The sequence below is a fragment of the Toxorhynchites rutilus genome, chromosome 2 (assembly GCF_029784135.1).
Source record: "Toxorhynchites rutilus septentrionalis strain SRP chromosome 2, ASM2978413v1, whole genome shotgun sequence".
In the NCBI taxonomy this organism is placed as follows: domain Eukaryota; kingdom Metazoa; phylum Arthropoda; class Insecta; order Diptera; family Culicidae; genus Toxorhynchites; species Toxorhynchites rutilus.
The window spans coordinates 5,021,309-5,042,066 of record NC_073745.1 but is presented as its reverse complement, the minus strand read 5'-3'; the positions used below and the strand labels follow the sequence as shown (position 1 = coordinate 5,042,066).

At 38.9% G+C, this 20,758-nt stretch overlaps 1 protein-coding gene across 24 annotated transcripts in view; it reads left to right on the top strand.

Annotated features, from left to right (window-relative positions):
• LOC129766172 (plasma membrane calcium-transporting ATPase 1) overlaps positions 1-20,758 on the top strand; it is a 208,624-nt gene that overhangs the window by 22,366 nt on the left and 165,500 nt on the right. The window lies entirely within an intron of this gene.

Sequence of the window (20,758 nt, the reverse complement as noted above, 5' to 3'; positions counted from 1 at the left end):
CATCTCAGAATATTCTCGGAGGATAGTATGCTTCTAATTCAAATGATAAAATTGACATTCTATCGCCTCCGAAAAATATTAGCCTTAGGACTTGTCCATTTTCGTGAATTTCTTGAAATTTCAAATGGTTCCCATGACCAGATAGGTCAATTCCAACACTCCACCATCTCAGAATATTCTCGTAGGATGGTGTGCTTCTAATTTAAATGATAAAACTGTCTTATCATCGGCTACAAAAAATGTCAGTTGTAATTAAAAGTTATTGGTATCTTTTTATTGGTATCTTCACCCACATGGTATCTCTGCACCCGCATTTTTTTTGCACTCCGAAATGTGTTTTCCTAGCACGGATTACAAAAGCGGGTACAAACACAACGCTTTGGCTCGGTTATTCATTATTGTATTGAACGATATATCTTCATATCTTCCGCTCACTGAATTTCTACGCATACCATTTGATGATTAGGCAAAATGTTGTTAACCATTTGCAGCGATAACGCCTATTGATTAAACAATATGCGTTCGATATACATGTCAAAATCGGAACAGAGTGCCTGAGTGCCTTCGGGAATTGTTTCATTGTATAAAAAATTTAACCAATACAAACAAATGATTGATAAGCTAATGTAGTCCCACGTCAACCTTGCGGTTATATCATAGATATAACCCACCCATTTTTTATTGTTAATACGCAAACATATTGCGAATTGTTCTTGAGTGTTCACAATGCCATTTAAAGAAGCGGTCTGTTTGTCATATCGATTCACATTTTCAATTTCATTGATTTTCCTGACACGTAGGACTTTTTTTTTCTGTGTTTCTTTCCTATTCTGATCAATTAATAGCGATTTCGTTTTTGTTCAGTGTCAACCCCAGTGCCAAACTAACTGCTGTCAAAACGTTTTTCTATTCACTCAGTTTCAACCTACAGCGAATTCGTTTTTGAAACTGAGTCAGTTCCAAACTGACTCTGTAATAAAAAAAACGTTTTCACAAGAGGCGAATGAACTGAAAAGTTTAAACCCTCTTAAACCAAAAAAGAAGAAGAAGAAGAGAACGTTTTCAGTTTCACGCGGTTTGTTGGTGTGCATTATATAGCCTGATTTGTTTTTATTGTTTGTTATCGCCAGTGGCGTCTCGTGAGTAAATTGACTAGTTGTGCACCTACACGGTGAACCAGCGAAACCCAAAATATGATAAATTTCTGCTCAACATTGCAAAAGAAAGGGGCTAATTAGTGCTCGAATATTGTTTTTTTATCTAAGAATTTTAGCGGATTGACTGAACTATGTATGTTTCGTGTTTCCTCATATTTCAAACATTTCTGAGTATAATTCTTATTTTGAGCTATTTTTCATAATCGTGCGTAGTAGATTTATATAAATTCAATATTACATTGCATAAGTTTAGATGCGTAATGGAGTACGATAGAATGTTTCTTAAACATAATATAAGAGTCTTGTTTTCAGAGACAAATTATCTTTTCAATTAAATTTCTTCTCGTGATACGGTAATGAAATTTAAATCGCAAATCAGTCGCAAAAAGGTTTTCCAATAAATTGCTCCTGATGTTGAAGCTCAAGAAGCGATTTGTTCTCAACAGCAAAAATCATAAGCTTTTTCAGTCGCTCCTCTCCCATCGTTGATCATAAGTAGGTTTTCAGTCTACGAAGAACTAAAAAACCTTGGTTTGACCGATGCTGTGGTTGGAGGAAGCGTAAGTACTAGCTTTGCGAATAAATCAATTTCCGGAAAAATATCGTCAAGATTGCTACCGATCAGTGTTTTCATAATCTCCGGTATTTTCTTCTCGGCAAATTCTGGCTTCCTATAGAACACTCGAAGCTCATTTCTTAATTTCACTTTGTCAAAATTATAGTTCTCGTTGTTGTAGTGTATGGTACAGAATGTTGGTAAATGAAGAAAATTGTATCAAAATCCAGCATGTATCCTTGCAGCCCTGATGCGGGTGAAATCGTATCACCATCCCACTTTGTGTCACCTAAATACATTTCTTCCAGAAAAGTAGAAATTTCTTTATTATGTGTTTCAACTATGTTAATCATCCCAGAGCTGTAGGCCCACTTGACTCTGCACAAAGTTCTGGATCTTCTGCGGCATAAATTTCTTCAACTCGTAATCGCACTTTGGGCTTTGGATAAAGAATGGTGCCAACGAAGAGAGGGAAGAAAAACGTTTCCTTGTTTTTGAATTATTCGTGCAAGAATGCAGAAAGACAATATTGAGAACATGCGTCTTACAATGAATATGATTAGCGTTTGGAAACGACTTCTTTGCGGTCGCCTGGATTTCTCCTTTATCTCCTGACATCTCTCGAGCTCCATCATATGTTTGCGCAACCAGCTTAGCGTGTGATACGCCAAATTAATGCAGTAAACTTTACTCATTCTGAATTTATTCCGATGTTCCAGAAAATACTACCGTGGTATTTATGAAGACGGAAACCGACATATCTTTCGTAGCCAAAAAGTTACACATGTCCTTATAGTTTCCTCTATTTACAGACGTTATGCTTTCATCGTGACCTCGGAAGCTCAGCCCATGTGAACTGAGAAGACAAACTAATTCAATGAGAATTTTCATGCCTTCTCTGTTTTTCTTCACAATTGAATTATACTTGTTTGTTCCGATTTCATTAGCATGATCTAACGCATCTTCAATGCAAGTTTTCTCAAACGTGCGGCATGTCATGTTGTTGTTGGTGTGCTCTTTGGTAGCTGAATGAGTATTTATAGCGAAAGATGGATGATTCGAATCTGCATATCCTACTCTGTATAGTTCATTAAGACTTATGTCAGATGAATGTATCTTTTAATGAAAATTTAAAAATTATAGGAGGTTGTGTTCAAGATACGACCGCATTGTTAACGTACAACTAAGCTGTTTTTTTTATAAGTCGCTTGTTTATACCTTCGGATATTATTCTATAGTGCTGTGAAATTTTAGAACCAACTGCTTAGTAGAATAATCTCTGAAATGTTTTTTCATTGTAGAATTAGTTGACGATAATTGATTGATGATTCATTCTTGCCCTCGCAGAACAATACACTAGCTGATCATATGTCGCAATTAATTTCATGTCAATGTATTGAAAATTTACGTTGAACGCTATTCCGGTGGCCTTTTTCGCGATTGATATAGACTCGGCTATAGTCGATTATATACATGTTGCACCAGCACCATTATTCCACATCTCATAACTACATCAATATATCTAACTACTAGGAATATAAACGCTTCTCATCATTTTACGTTATTCTCAAAAGAAACGATTCTGTTTATATCACTGGCCTCGAAACAAGTTGCATTACTTTCTCATGCTCGAGATAAGCGCAGTTGCCACCCTTAGTGGAGGAAATTTTTCTACTGGCAAACGAAACCTAATCACATACAACATTCCAGAACGACATTTACTTTGTTGGTATCTAGACAAGCGAAATAAACTCTTTTTGTTAATATCAACAACCTCGAAAATAGTAGCATTGCTTTATTAGGATCAAGATTAGCGCAATCCTTGTTAATGGCAGTTTTGCGACTGACACGCGAACCCAAATAACTTATAACATTCCAGTAAGACATTCAAGATGCTTGGTATTCCCCAAATGATTTTTTGGCACACAACCTTAATGCCTGCTTCGCCATAACGTCAGTTTAATGCATTCATGCAATTTCAAAGACACCAACAAAACAAAACAAACAATGTTAATGTTGCTTGGAATTATGTCACACAGCTCGACTCTGCTGTAAAACCCATCGATGCGAATTCGCTGATGAGTTTGTCAATAGCGACCGCCTTCACCACCAGTGGGTCAACCGACACGCCGAAGTCGCCTACTTCGCTGTTGTTCGATGCGGTGTCACTCGCGAAGGCTTGGTGCGAGCGCTTTTCACTGCACCAACATCGCGTGCTTCACTAGATGACGCTTGCCTCGAAATTTGATTGCCCCTGGCAATGCGTTCGCTCTTTGCAGTGCTCGAGGCAGCCTTCCTTCTTCTTCTTGCTCATCACATACTACGCGAAGCGTCCAATTTATGACGCGGAAAGAAAAATACACGATACGAATAACGCCGAAAACGAACTGAAAAAACCACACGACGATATTCAAGTTGGATTACCACTGGTGGGGTCCAATCTTATAGCGAATTCGTTTTTAAAACTGAGTCAGTGCCACACTGACTCTGTAATAAAATAAACCTTTTCAGTTTCACGAATGCGGTGGTTTGTTGGTGTGCGTTATATAGTCTGATTTGTTTATATTTGCGACGACAAATGTACAGTGTCGACGTCTGGTGGAGATATTAGTGCTTGGGAGGTAAAGTATTCTCTATAAGATCAGAAGGGCCAAGTGCAGTGTAAAAATATTAAAGTTTGAATGAAAATTTTTACTTCATATTGTTTGATTACCTAACACAATGTAGTCCTGACACTCACTTAACCATTTGTCGATGCATTTCCTGTTTGTTCCACAAATAATTACTATTATAATATAAAATCATCATTAGACACAGTTTTCGTTCAATGTTTCTGCGATATCGGAAAAAAACCCTCTTATTTCATCACATAAAATAAATATTCGATACGTTAAAGTAAATAGTAAATTTTGATTTTGAGAGCATGTTTATTCCTCCTGAATATCCATAATAATTATCGCCTCCCAATGAAAGCACACGGAGCTTAATGCCGTCTACACGAATATACTCTTCAAAATCAGAATCCGAATTGGATTACGATTCAAATAATACAAAAGCAAGAGCAGCAGGTTTTCCATTTTCATAGTCTCTATTTTTAGATTTTCCAAAACAATACTCGGAACTTGACAGTTCAGTATAGTTGTATTGGTGAACCCGAGTGCCAACCCGTGAAACATCTCAGTGCGAAACTAACAGCTTTCGGGGCGAACTAGTGCGAAACTGAGTGAATAAAAAAACGTTTCGACAGCAGTTAGTGCGGCACTGGGGTTGAAACTGAACAAAAACGAATTCGCTATTAGATCGAAGCGCATCAAAGAACAAAGAGAACTGGATTGCTCAACAGTCCGATGCCGAATGAAAGTTTGCCTCAGTGAGATCCACTGTTTATACTCTAGGCAAGTATTCCCCTTCATCGTTCTTCTTTTCCTTCGTTCACGGATACTTTAAATCCTACGATTTCCCCTTCGCTGCTCGTCGATAAGTTGCTCGTTATTGACAGCTCTGTTCGGGAAAGCACACAAATGGACAGAACAAATGTATGGGAAAATGGAAACGCTTAAAGTTTTCATGTATTTTAACCATTAACAAACCAGGAGATTCTAATGTATAGCATATTAAACAAATCTTAGGGAATTTCCGATTCGTTTACTATGTAAATCACCAAAATCTGTTCGCGGCAAAAATAGTTATTAACGTTAACTTTATTTCATAAAAACGTGACCTGTTTTCTGATTTGGCACCCTTAATGAAAGACGTAGTTCTACGTCAAAAAAAAATAAAAATAAAAGTATCTCTACACTGTTTTCTGCTGGGCTCTGTAACAGCAAATAAGGCCAACAAAATAGCTTTACTCTTGTCACTGAACCACAAAGCCACTTCGCGTCGTGAGCTGTAGCATCAAAGTTCCGTGTAACTATTTTACCGTTTCTAGCACAAGTCGTTTTTAACTTGTCCAGTTCTGGCCGCGGAAAATCCATTTTCGCAAAATGTTATTTCTCTTCCACAGTTCTTTTCGCAAACGGCCTTTTCAAAAACACATCGACGATATACTGCCCAACAGTGTGGCTTGTGACGATTTATCGCGAATCTCAATTGGCACACCGAAAAAAAACTGGATGAAATTTTGTCATCTGGAGTGCGCCAATCCGACTGCGAATCTAAAGCGTGGATCTCCTCACGTACAAAGCGAAATATTAGGCTGTCAAAAAAGTCCTGCGGTATTTCCGCGAGGTGTCGTTGTAAGCGCATAGTTCTAGTTGTATTCATTGTATCGAGTCATACTATAGCTTGTTGGAAAGGTATGATATAGTCCTTGACAGTGTTTTGTTTGGTTAAGTCGTTCGTGAGTTATAGTGTCGCAAATATGGAGCAAAATAAAGAGAAAATCCGAAATATTTTACAGTACTACTATGACAAAGGCAAAATTGCATCTCAAGCTGCCAATAAAATTTGTGCAGTTTTATGGACCCGATACAGTTTCCATTTCCACCGCACAACGATGGTTTCAACGTTTTCGTTCTGGTGTAGAGGTCGTCGAAGATGCGCCACGCTCCGGAAGGCCTGTCGTCGAAAATTGCGACAAAATCGCTGAATTAGCCGAGAAAGACCGGCATAGTAGCAGCCGTAGCATCGGCCAAGAGCTGGGGATAAGTCATCAAACCGTTATTAACCATTTGAAGAAGCTTGGATTCACAAAGAAGCTCGATGTATGGGTGCCACACACGTTGACGCAAAAAAACATCTTTGACCGTATCGACGCATGTGAATCGCTGCTGAATCGCAACAAAATCGACCCGTTTCTGAAGCGGATGGTGACTGGCGATGAAAAGTGCGTCACTTACGACAACGTGAAGCGCAAACGGTCGTGGTCGAAGTCCGCTGAAGCGGCTCAGACGGTGGCCAAGCCCTCATTAACGGGCAGGAAGGTTCTGCTGTGTGTTTGGTGGGATTGTCAAGGAATAATCTATTATGAGCTGCTTCCCTATGGCCAAACGCTCCATTCGGACCTGTACTGCCAACAACTGGACCGCTTGAAGGTAGCACTCATGAAGAAGAGGCCATCTTTGATAAACAGAGGCCGGCTTGTCATCCATCAGGACAACGCCAGGCCACACACACACTGTGAAAATTGGCTATCCGAGTTTTTTGCCAATAAGGAAGCGAGCTTCTATAACAGGGGTATTATGAAGTTGGCATCTCGTTGGGAACAAGTCATCGAACAAAACGGCGCATATTTGACTTATAACAGATGATTGTAACTTATTTTATGAACAAATGAAAATTCAAAAAAATTCCGCACGACTTTTTTGACAGCCTAATATGTACGATACATACGCTAATACATTGGCAATTTACTAGAGCGTGTGAGCGCCGCTCTATCTGTTCACCGTAAAAGTGCACAGAGAATGATGTCGATGACGCATAAATCATCTGCGTCAAGCAAGCTTTCAGAGAGCCGCTATATAAAAGCATCTTACGCAAAGCGCGCCGATTGTGGATCTGAATCTGGTTGTCTAAACTCGGGTTGCGAGAGAATCGAGAGAGACTATCGATGAGGAGATCTGAATCAACCAACCACCATTCTCTTCTCTTGTCCACTGCACGAAATCGTTAGTTACCCGAAGCTTCAACACAATTTTATTAATCAGTATGTAGATATACGTAATTGTTGTGCACTAATCAATGTGCACTGACTGGGGAGAGCATAGAATATATGGTACAGAATAGAAACCAATATACGTAATTCTGCACAGTGCGTGGACTGAGAGAGCCGTATGTTTTTCATACTTTCCAGACGTTTCTTTTTTGAGCTCTAGTCTGTGCATAGCAGAGTAGGAGCATTTCATTTCTTTTCTTTCTTTTTAAATATTAGGTTGTGCCGTGTACGAGGTGCACATATGGACGAGACGCCACTGGTTATCGCATTGATTTGCACGATAATATATCCAATACCCAAGGGGGAAGTAAGGGAAATCGGGGTTTTCATAAAAAAGTTTTCTATGCCAAATGTCTTAAAATCGCATGAAACGTCGAGATTTACTGTTATCTCCCTTGGGTGATTTTTCGATTTTCAGAAAACTTAAATTTTGACATCTGTGACAATAGTAAATGAAGTCCGAATGAGCTAATATTTTGCATAGGGTATATTATCGTGCAAATCAACATTTCCGAACAAGTTCCGAACGAAAAATCGAGATAACTATTTTTATTGTCACTTAAAGCCATACTTTTAGTCTCGTATTCCGAAAAAAAGTCCCAGAGTGTCGATTTTTGACCAAAAATTTTTTTCGAGATGACACCAAATCTCGACGTTTCATGCAATTTGCAGACATTTGGCATCAAAAAAAAAAAAAAAAAAAAGAAATCGAAACCCCCGATTTCCTTTACTCTTCCTTTGGGTGATTTTTCGGTGAAGTCCGATTGAGCTGATATTTTGCATAGGGTAGTTTTTCGTGGGAATCAACATTTTTAATCAAGTTCGTTTTGAAAATTTGAAGGTCACTTTTTTCCCATACATCCATTGGCACTCTAAGTGACCATTTCCATTCAAAGGTTGTCCGGAAAATAAACTTTTTCCTCTTTAATCCAAAAATTACTTCTTTCAAAAATTCATAACTTTTGAACTACTACACCGATTCAGATGATCGACATATCAAATTAAAGCCAATCACCTGGTCTTTTCTGAAAAATAAATATAACCGCAGAAAATTTAAATTCTGCTCTGGTTATTATTGATTGTATTCGTTTTTTATTGTTTTCGTAGTCTCGGGACCAAAGGCGTTATATTTTTTAATTTTTTTTTCCGGAAAGCTAAGGTTTTTTTCACATAACATATGTCGAAACCAGAGAGGCGTTTTTTTTCGTTTTTGAGTTATGATTTTTCAAAATTAACCGATGGTCCGAAAAATCATTTTTCCCCATTTTTTCCACTACGAAAAATTATAACTTTTTATCTAAAGGGTGTGTCACATCAAATTGCATCACGGAAAAAACGCTGTAGAAATTCGCCCAGTAGACCGATCCTTTTGAAAATTTTAGACAGTAAAATAAAAACTATTAAACAACTTTTGGCATTTTCTTTTTATTCATACTTCGAGCCCAAGCCCGTATTCTCGCACCTTCCTCTTTACCCCGTCCATAAGGTTCTGTACAACGTCAGGTTGTAGTTTTTTTTGAAAAGAAATCCATTTCCTCTTGAAGTCCGCCTCCGATTTGACAACTTTTGGGTTCTTCCGGAGGGCCTGCTTCATAATCGCCCAATATTTCTCTATTGGGCGAAGCTCCGGCGCGTTGGGCGGGTTCATTTCCTTTGGCACGAAGGTGACCCCGTTGGCTTCGTCCCACTCCAACACGTCCTTTGAATAGTGGCACGAAGCGAGATCCGGCCAGAAGATGGTCGGGCCCTCGTGCTGCTTCAATAGTGGTAGTAAGCGCTTCTGTAGGCACTCCTTAAGGTAAACCTGCCCTTTACCGTGCCGGTCATCACGAAGGGGGCGCTCCGCTTTCCGCAAGAGCAGATCGCTTGCCACACCATATACTTTTTGGCAAACTTGGATAGTTTCTGCTTGCGAATCTCCTCCGGAACGCTGAATTTGTTCTCTGCGGAGAAGAACAACAGGCCCGGCAGCTGACGAAAGTCCGCTTTGACGTAGGTTTCGTCGTCCATTACCAGGCAATGCGGCTTCGTCAGCATTTCGGTGTACAGCTTCCGGGCTCGCGTCTTTCCCACCATGTTTTGCCTTTCGTCGCGGTTAGGAGCCTTCTGAACCTTGTATGTACGCAGGCCCTCCCGCTGCTTGGTCCGCTGGACGAATGAACTTGACAAATTCAGCTTATTGGCGACATCCCGGACCGAACTTCTCGGATCACGTCTAAACTGCTTAACTACGCGCTTGTGATCTTTTCCACTGACGGAGCATCCATTTTTGCCGTTCTTCACCTTCCGGTCGATGGTTAGGTTCTCGAAGTATCGTTTTAGTACTCTGCTGACCGTGGATTGGACGATTCCCAGCATTTTACCGATGTCCCGATGTGACAACTCCGGATTCTCGAAATGAGTGCACAGGATTAACTCACGACGCTCTTTTTCGTTCGACGACATTTTTCCAAATTTACGAAAAATTGACAGTGAAGCATGGCCAACGTGATCTATACACTCTTATCTGATTATAAGCGAAAGCTGAAGATATAATTCCTAAAAATTAAATTTCTACAGCGTTTTTTCCGTGATGCAATTTGATGTGACACACCCTTTACTGGACCGATTCAGATGATCGACATATCATATTAAAGCCAATGAGCTAGCTAGTCTTGTTTCAAAAAATATTACATTCTGAATAAAAAACAATTTTGTTTTCGTAATTATTGATTATATATGTTTTTTATAGCTTACATCGTTTCGGGACCAAGGGCGCCATATTGTTTTATATTTTTTCCTGAAAGCTGAGGTTTTTGACGTAGGACTACGTCTAACCGGAAGATATAGGGGGTGAAATGGAAATCTAGGCACTGAACAAGTAGGAAAAAATGCAAGATTTGGAACGCTTATAACTCGAGCATTTCTCAATAGATCGCAAAGGTTTTTGCATCAATTGATAGGAAATATATCTACGCATCTATCATAACGAATAACATTTCATTTTTCTTGAGATAAATGATTGAATAATTGTGAAATATCAAGCATTGTCCAAATGCACTATGTGCCCATTTTTGATTGGTCCATTTTGTGCTCCTCAAATCGTACCGACCAAAACGGGCAACCAGAGCAGCAGCGAAATAGAATGAAGCACGATTGGAAAGGAAAAAGAAAAAAATGAACGAAACATTGGTCGTAGTCTCACACATGCGTAATTCTCGAGCCAGCCAGTCAGCTTAAAAATCCCCGCTCCGCTGCCGTAACGATCATTCTCATTCAAACCGTACACCACATCGGTTCGCATAACAACACATCAACAAACCAACCCAAGCAGCCATGTCTGGACATGGTAAAGGAGGAAAAGTGAAGGGAAAGGCAAAATCCCGCTCGAACCGTGTTGATCTGGAGTTCCCCGCAAGGGTAGCTAGGCCGAGCGCGTTAGTACCAGTGCACCAGTCCACCTAGCCGGCGTTATATAGTTTCGGCCGCCGAAGTGATCGAGTTAGCTGGCAAAGCTGCCGCGACGATAAGAAAACCCGCATTCGGAACAGAACACATTCGGTTCGGTGGACATCAAGACAACAGGCAGTTGCAGCGAGTGGCGAGTGGCAAACGCAATCGCAAAACGACATCAGGTAGCAGAAGAAAAAAGTTTGTTCTTTATACAAACTGCTTTGGTGGCAAATCCAGAACAAGGCGGCATCGAGGGCTTTCGAAATGGTTTTTTTCAAAACCACGAGTACTAAGTTTTCTAAATTGGAACCATTCCATAAAACAAGGCGCTTTTCAGGGCCATTAAACCTTCCAAAAAAGAGTTTAGGAAATTCAGTTCAATGCTTTCTAAAACAATATCCAAAATAATAATAAAACACAAATTGATTTTTTCATAATTTGTTTGCCAGGATATGATGAGTATGTGAATTTGGCAGTGTTCTGAGCTTATTGATTTTCACCAATTCTTAAATTGCTTCTAGATTGAAAGTACAGTAATTTACACTTATCTCGACATTTAGCTAATTGGACGGACCTGTAATGCGACATATTTAGTTGGACATTTTTGTAAACATAGAGTTCGGGGTCTAAATTATAACCCCACATTGAAAGTCGACACTGTACCACTGTCATCGCAAATGTTCAATTACAGGTTAAAATTACCTCCAATCCGATACTGAGTGGTGGTAATGCGACGTGCCATTGAATGTAATTTACTGTAAAATATGTCACAAGCTGGATGGGAAGAAATTTTCTAACTGTGAAAGCTGTGGCGAGTGGCAAACGCAATAGCTAAACAGGAAGGTTTAACCGAACAAGATGGGAATATCGAGTGATAACAAAAACACAACACCAAAGGTTCTTTTCAGAACCATCAACATATTCATAAAGAGTAAACAGTAAACTAATCAATTTTTCAGGTAGATAGGTAGGTATTCACGTAGGAGAAGAAAATAAAACAATATATTTAAAATATATATTTAACAAAAGCTGTCCCCTTTGTATAGTCCTACGTCACTCCGGTTATGTCCCCGACATTACCCACCCGTATTTTTTACATAATATATCCAAATACCAGAGAGGTGTTTTTTTTCGTTTTTATGTTATGATTTTTCAAATTTAACATGTTTTTGATTTTCGTTCAATATTTATATGCGACTAGACTGGATGTATGTGACTATAATTCAATTAATTGGCAAGTGCGTCATTTTTTTTTAAACAGGCTAGCTAGTAGGCTTTAGTTTGATACGTCGTTTATTTAAATCGGTCCAGCAGTTCAAAAGTAATAAATTTTTGAAAAAAGTCATTCACGGAAAATAGGGAAAAATGATTTTTTGAACCATCGGTTAACTTTGAAAAATCATAACTCAAAAACGAAAAAAACGATTCCCTGGTTTGGAGATATTTTATTTGAAAAATCCTCAGATTTCCAGAAAAAATATAGAAAAATATAGCGCCTTTGGTCCCGAGACTATGAAAACAAAAAAAAACAAATACAATCAATAATAACGAAAACATAATTCAAATTTTCTGCAACTTTAGTATTTTTCCAAAAACGACCAGCTAATTGGCTTTTATTTAATATGTCGAACATCTGAATTGGTCCAGTGGTTCAAAAGTTATGAATTTTTGAAAAAAGTAATTTTTGGCAAAAATGCGAAAAATGGATTTTGCGGACCACCCTAAAATGGAAATGCTCATTTCTGTCATTTCTGGGATTTCTGTCCGTCTGACTGTCTGATTCTACTACTACTATTACTGAACCAATCGACATGAAGGTTCTTATGATAGTTCGAGACCCCTCATCCCTCTCTAAGGGGGGGCTGCCATATAAATGAAACACAAATTTCTGCATTACTCGAGAATTAATCAAGCAAATGAAACTAAATTAGGCACATGGAGATTTTAGGGTGCAATAAAAATACCATACAAATGAAGCCTGAATTTCTACATAACTCAAGAACTAAGAACTAAGCAAACAGAAGCAAATTTGGTATATGGAGGTTTTAGGAGGCAATAAATGTTTCTATGATGGTTTGACACTCCTCCTTCCTCCCCCCTCCCTCGAGAATTAGTAAGGCTAATTGAACCAAAATTTGCATATGGAGGTTTTAGGGAGGAATAAATGTTTCTATGGTGATTCGACACACCTATCCCCTCTCCAAGTGCAAGGGGATTGCTATACAAATGAAACACAAACTTCTGCATAACTCGAGAACTGATCAAGCAAATGGTGCCAAATTTGGGATATGAGGGTTTTTATGTACGAGAAACTTTTCTATCATAGTATGACACCCCTTCCTCCTCTGGAAAAGAGAGGGGGTACCATGAAAATAATACACATATTTCAACCTAACATATTCCAACCAAACATGACAATTGAAAATTTTCGGAAAACTCGGAAAGGAAATGGGAAAATTCAATTCGCATATGTTCTACAATTAGAGGAACTTGTACAAATTCGGTACCCCGTGGGTAATTTGGTACCCACCCGGATCTCCGGCGGTAATAAGCCGAAAAAAAAGTGTTCTATCAATGTAGTAACAAACGTCAGATGTCAAAAGCCCAAAATATCTGTGTGTTTTAAAAAAAAATCAAATTTTGTTGTTCTTGAAATCTGAAATCTTGAAAATTTTTCATGTGCGTCTTTTGAAAAATCGTTGAAAATTGAATAGTGAGCCGATTTTAAATATTAAAGCTGATTTGGATCAAGAAATTGATGTTTTCCAACGCATTCGAGTAAGTGTATTGAGATTTTAATCACAAATTTCATAGATTTCATTCCAAAGTGAAAATTCGGTATGCGGGTAATTTGGCACCCCAATGTAAACATAGTGTTGATGATACACTATGCTAAGTATTGCATGCTCATGCAGCAGCTACGCTTGCGACTTTTGTGAAGGCTGTTGATTCGTTTTACTTTTTACGTTTTTACGTTTTTAATAAATCGAGATGAAATTTGTTCACTTTTTCTTGAAAAAAAATCGTTTTTTTGTTCCTCTTTGTTTTGTTAAATTGCATGCTTTTTCGTCAAAGTTGAGTTAATTTACGTAAGATAGTGTACTTTACTTCTATTTTGTATGAAAATGTCAAAAAATACTTTTTTCAGTGATTTCAGGACGATTCTTTTAATTTGAAAAAATAAAAAAATGGGGTGCCAAATCTATACCCAGGCATCTCGGGTACTCGAATTTGAGTTGTTTTACTTCTATGCTCAAAGCTCCGAGCCAAATCAAGATTTTTGAAATCGATTTGCGGGGAAATGTCCGCAATAGATCCCTTCATAAGCTGACGTAATATGAAGAAATTCCGAGCATTGGTCAAGAGCTAAGTCCAAAAAAAAAAAACAAAATGGGTAACCGAATTTGTACCAGTTCCTCTACAGATTGACAAGCGTTTTTAGTCCATTTGATGTTTGCGCTAACGAAATTGATCTTCGTTCGAAAGTGGAAATGAGTTTTAATGTGATAAAACGCATTCCTATATCGCCTTCTATCTATATAAATAAAAATGGATCGCCGAATGTGTTGATAAGAGCAAAACTCGAGAAAGGAATCGTCCGATTTAGGCCTGTCTCTATTCTATCATATTTTCTGTATCAAACATCTATTCCATGTAACGGAAAAGATGTTATTTGCAAGTTAGTGAAAAATCTTGAACGAGAATTGTGTCTGTAAATAATCTGATACTATAATGACGAGTTTTGGTAGAAGTACTAGGAATTTGATAGTAAAAGGTGATTTTAAAGGGTAGATTAGAAAATCAATCAATGAACAGCTCTGCGATTGGACCTATGAACGTGCGCTTAGTAAGAAAACGTGAATGTGATAACGAAAAATAAATTTTGGGCGGGACGAAGTTTGCCGGGTCAGCTAGTGCCTAATAAAAATGACATGTATATTTTGCAAAGGTGTTGCAGATCACTCACTTCTTCATAAAACGGTGTTTTTATGCATAAACTTTCGGAATAACATAAAAAACTTATTGTTTTTTTTTCCCAGTATTTAGGAAAACAACATGAAGCTCGATTGTCCCATGTTGATATTCTAGGCATAACTGTTCCACCATGTTTTTTTAAACTGTAATCAAGCTTGATAATAAACAGCTTCTAATAAACCCGATGTATTGCTAAACTGAACAGTTTAAAGCTTCTGGTAGACAAATAAGGTAGAAAACATTGATTGCATTTTTCTCAGTTGCTGATTTTGGAACATGGGACAGCTATGCGTAGAAGGGCAGTAATGGTCATTTACAGTCGATAGCCAGTTGCAATACTAGATTATATAGACTAGGTGCTGGCATCTCTCACATGACAGAGTCATTATGCGACACACTTTATCTCTATTCAGCCGCATTGATTACAAGTTTAACTGCACGACTCGAGGACACCGGATGTAAATCAGCTGGAAGCAAAAAGATATTTTTACGCAACGGCAATGACAAATTCCACATTGGAAAATATTTGCGCACCTCGGAGTTCTGTTTTAACTATTAACGTCTGCGTTCATACACGAAGTCATCTTTTAAGATTTTCTTTGTTTTATTTTTCCTCCAAACGAGACGGGAAATCCTCGTAGCCAATCCTCGATGTCAGGAGTTGGACGGAAGAACTCAGTCTACTCGTTAGAGGTGATGGTGGTGATGAATTAAATGTCAAACGTAAATACTAAACGATCAGCTGGCTTCAATCAATTTAGATTTCATTTGATGTTATGTTTACAGGCAGCCGCCGTCGTCTCAAGTCTGCGTATTTCGCCCCTGTCTATTCTGTCCCACAAATATGCAGAGCACAGAATACGGTTCGGTTGGCCACTTTTGATTTTGCTCGCGCTTCCGTTCGACTCACTCTTCACACACACACGCGTACAAACCGCATCTCCACCAAATCTCTCCATCATGACTTTCGATTTTGCAAACTTTACTCTCGCTGCTGCTGTCAGTGGCATTCTTCGCGAGAAATGAAGCGATTTTTTTCTTCTGTTGGTTGGTTTCGAACGCGAGAACAGAGGAAGAGCGCCGCGGCTGGCGGCCGACAAACGATCACTCAAGCGTTTCCCGCAATGGCTTGTGGATGAGATTCGATACTGATGAGATTTCGCGTTTTGCCCCGAAAACCGTCAAACGGAATTAGAACGAGGAATAAATGTTAATTACATAATGATCTCTGCGCACAGATTTCCGCTGGCGAATTCGGCGTTGTGATTCGCTTTGAGTTACATAACAACCGAGAGACTGAGAATTGATTTTCTTTCTTCGTGGAAAATTAATCTGATGAATTGTAGCTCGAACGAACGAAAAAAAAGTTCTCTGCTACCAATAATCAGAATCAGATTCTTGAAAACAAATGCGAAATGAAATAATTAATGGTAAAACTGATTGATGGATCGAAACTCGCTTCAGTGATTCCGTCCGTATCAGAATCAATTTTTCTTTCGTGTGTAACAACTTCTGTTTCATATAAATTCACGGAATGGCCTTCAGAGCATGCATCATTTTTCGAGCTGCTGAATAGTAGTGATCTTCTCATATCCCGAGAGCAAGCAAGGAAGTTGGGAGCGCGGAGGACTGGAGCCGGCACTCTGCCGGCGCCTGAATTACTAGCATACAGATATAAAAAAAATCAATAATACCGAGTGGAACACAGCAGCATCCCTTCTTAAGCATTTCCATGTTTGATGCTTCTCTTGTTAACATAAGAATGACGACGGATCAAGTGACGCCGCCTCTTGGTCTTCGCTTTGCTTTCGCAATCAGATTATGTCGTCGAAGGAAAAAGCTTTTATTTATTTTTTTGTGGAAGAAGGGATGTTTTTTTTTCTCGATGGGCACTTCCCCCAACATGACCGCGGATGAGTTTAGCGTTACGGCGCGATATTTTCTTCTCCACAATGGTCGATGATACATTACGAGATTCTAGCAAGAATCATTTTTAACTTTCAAAACGTTACGGTTTGCGAGGGCTGATCCAACGGGCACTCCTCGAAATTGATTCAAGAATTTTCCGAGTCAGCGGTTCAAATGGAAATGCCTGACAATTGACAATCTGAATCCGTCTGAGTGTCGAGAGAAAATTCAAAGAAACATTTTCATTCCCATGAAAATTTCGTAGTCGGAAAGTATTGCATTCCTTTGCTTCAGATTTGTCGAATACATATTTTGTAGCGTGATTCAATCACTGACACAGAAATTCAATGGATTCAAAAGATGCAAAGAGGTAGGGGAAGTATACGTATATATTTCTCTGGAAATATTGTTCGTGCTATGTTCGGAAGCAAGTCTGGCTCTGGAGCTCCTTAGAATTGTTGTTCTCTGTTTCTCATAGAAATGTTAATACAAACTTCTTGCGATTCTTTAGAAAAAAAATATTAATTTTTGTTTTTACACTTTTTTCGGTATATCAACTTTTTGACTTAGGACTACGTCTTTCATTTCTATACCGGGGTGTAAAATTAAAGTTTCGAAAACGAAAGCGTTACGCCGGAGACCGAGATTTTGAGCGTTAATAGCTCCTAAACAACTGAACGAAATGGTATGATAAACACTTCATTCGAAAGATAAAATGTCTACGCGTTATATACTTGTTACTTTTTGATCCAAAAACTTGTTTCAATAGTCTTAAAATTGCTTTCAAAACAGGCTATTGAAATCACCAATCGGTATATAAGCGAGCGCCGCTCGTAAACCCACTCAGTTCTAATTGAACAGCGATTGGAGCATGTTGTCGCTGTTGTGGTGAAGCTCTTCGTTTATCATGAAAGCGCGGATGAACGGTGTCACCAAGAGCCTGTTTGTGCACCTTAGGCCAGAAGGGAATCCATCAGGAGGAGAGCGATGCCACAAACGGTTCCCCGGGAAGACATCGCTACACACACACATACACGCGCGGATTTCTTTTCGTTTGGATGCCATGCAGCATCGAGAAAGTTCCGGAAAGATCTAATCATTTCTGGAAAATAATCTGCCAGTTCCTCTGGGAATTTAAAAATACATTCATGTGAAAGAGTTTATTTTAATGTTTTCTAACCATATAACACAGCGATCAAATACATTTGATTTTGTAATTTTTCAACCAAGTGTAATTAGCAGGAAAGCTTCTGAAGATTATTCTTCCCCATCAGTAGGATATTTCCGTATCCAATATTGTATGCGTACGCAATCGATTATTGCTCAGTCGCCGAAAGTTTCGAGCTCAGAGAATTCATTCCCCTCTAGTTTGCCTTCCAAATTGCCATCGTAAACCACACCTTCTCTCGATTCAATCACACACAAAAAGCATAGTTAAGCGATATTCTGGTGGTGAGACACATTCATTTTTCGTGAGGACATCGACAAGACGACATCGTTGCCTAACGTGCTGGAGGAGGTGGACGGCGAAGGATCGACACATACACGCGCAGAATTCTTTCCGTTTGGATGCTATTCAGCATCGAGAAAGTTCCGGAAAGATCTAATCATTGCTGGAAAATAATCTGCCAGTTCCTCTGGGAATTTAAAAATACATTCATGTGAAAGAGTTTATTTGAATGTTTTCTATCAATGTGACCAAATACATTTGGTTTTGTGATTTTTCAATCAATCGCAATTAACAGGATAGCTTCTGAAGATTATTCTTCCTCATCAGTAGGATATTTCCGTTTCCAATATTGTATGCGCCCGAAATCGATTATTGCTCAGTCGCCGAAAGTTCCGAGCTCAGAGAGTTCATTCCCCTCTAGTTTGCCTTCCAAATTGCCATCGTAAACCACGCCTTCTCTCGATTCAATCACGCACAAAAAGCATACTTAAGCGATACTCTGGTGGTGAGACGCATTCATTTTTCGTGAGGACATCGACAAGACAACATCGTTGCTGAGGATGCTGGACGGCGAAGGATCGAGATCTGCCCTGAAACGCAAGCAGTTTGTTTGAAACTGTGAGGGAGCACAGAGAAGCCGATCCTTCAGGAGAAGAGAAGGTGACCATCGAAACAGCCGCTACACACACACACATACACGCACGGAATTCTTTCCGTTTGGATGCCATTCAGCATCGAGAAAGATCCGGAAAATAATCTGCCAGTTCCTCTGGGAATTTAAAAATACATTCATGTGAAAGAGTTTATTTGAATGTTTTCTATCCATGTAACACTGTGACCAAATATGTTTCAACCAAGTGCTATTAACAGGTGGTTATCGAGTTGGCATTAACCACTGGTGGGCTTCCAGTATCGAGGAAAATGTGGAAATATCTAATCGTTGCTGGAAAATCTGCCAGTTCCCCTTGGAATTGAAAATTACATTCAAGCGAAAGAGTTTATTTTAATGTTTTCTATCCATAAAATATCCATATAATACATTTGGGTTTGTGATTTGTCAATCGAGTACAGTTAGCATGAAAGCTTCTGAAGATTATTCTTCAGAACAAGGTTTTTCGTATACTCTATTGGATGCATAAAACCTTGTGCCTCCAACGTAACGCTCTCGTTTTCGAAGTCCCCCAAATATTCATTTATTCATTCATTCAGAATGGATTTAGATTCAACTTCAAATAAATGATCTCTAAATCAACGATAGTCCTACGTCACCCTTGCGGTTATACCATAGATATAACCCACTTCCTGTTTTTCTTGAAGGTAAGGGGTATGACTACTCAGCTCTGAGCTGAGCTGAGTAGTAAAACGATCCGGAATAATTTTCAATATTCAACTATTCAAAAAAGTAGCCTTGTCGATACTGACTTCACTTTATCCGTAGCGAGATCATTTATATTCTCTCACTCAGGTACGAGAATCCTCGCAACTTGCTTGTATCAGGGTTGCCAAGTAGATTTGCTTCGATTTATGTAAAATTAGTTTTGACGTAGGACTACGTCTTTCATTTCTATACCGGGGTGTAAAACCAAAGTTTCGAGAACGAAAGCGTTACGCTGGAGACCGAGATTTTGAGCGTTAATAGCTCTTAAACAACTGAACGAAATGGTATGATAAACACTTCATTTGAAAGATAAAATGTCTACGCGTCATATACTTGTTACTTTTTCATCCAAAAACTTGTTTCAATAGTCTTAAAATTGCTTTCAAAACAGGCTTTTGAAATCACCAATCGGTATATAAGCGAGCGCCGCTCGTAAACCCACTCAGTTATGATTGAACAGCGATTGGAGCATGTTGTCGCTGTTGTTGTGGAGCTAATTTCGTTTATCATGAAAACGCTGATGAACGGTGTCACCAAGAGCCTGTTTGTGCACCTAAGGCCAAAAGGGAATCCATCAGGAGGAGAGTGATGCCACGGTTCCGCTTGAAACATCGGAGCAGCCGCCACACACACACACATACACGCGCGGAATTCTCGTTGCTATCATCGTTGCTGAAAAATAATCTGCCAGTTCCCCTGGGAATTTAAAAATACATTCATGCGAAAGAGTTTATTTTAATGTTTTCTATCCATATAACACTGCAATCAAATACATTTGGTTTTGTTATTTTTCAATCAATCGCAATTAACAGGAAAGCTTCTGAATATTTTTTTCCCCATCAGTGGAAATTTTCGTATCCAATATTGGATGCATAACATGAAAAACGGAAAATGTTTCACATCGCGAAAATCGAGTCATTTTCGAGCGATTATTTGTTTTCTACTCATATAATGCTTCGACCAAATACATTTCGTTTTGGATTTTTTCAATCAAGTGCGATCAACGTAAGACCACGTCTTTATTAGAGGTGCAATGAATCTTTAGGAATTCCCGCTCTACGCGCACTGGCAAACAATGTTTACTCAACAATTTCTCAAACGAGAAATGGGTGTTGTGAGAAAGGATTAGCGAACGCGAAAACGACAAACGGGAGAAAGATACGTTTGGAGGTTGAAGGAAAGGCAGAAAACTTCTTCATTCTATCATTCAAATAATGTGATTCATACCACATCGTTTTGCCAGAAA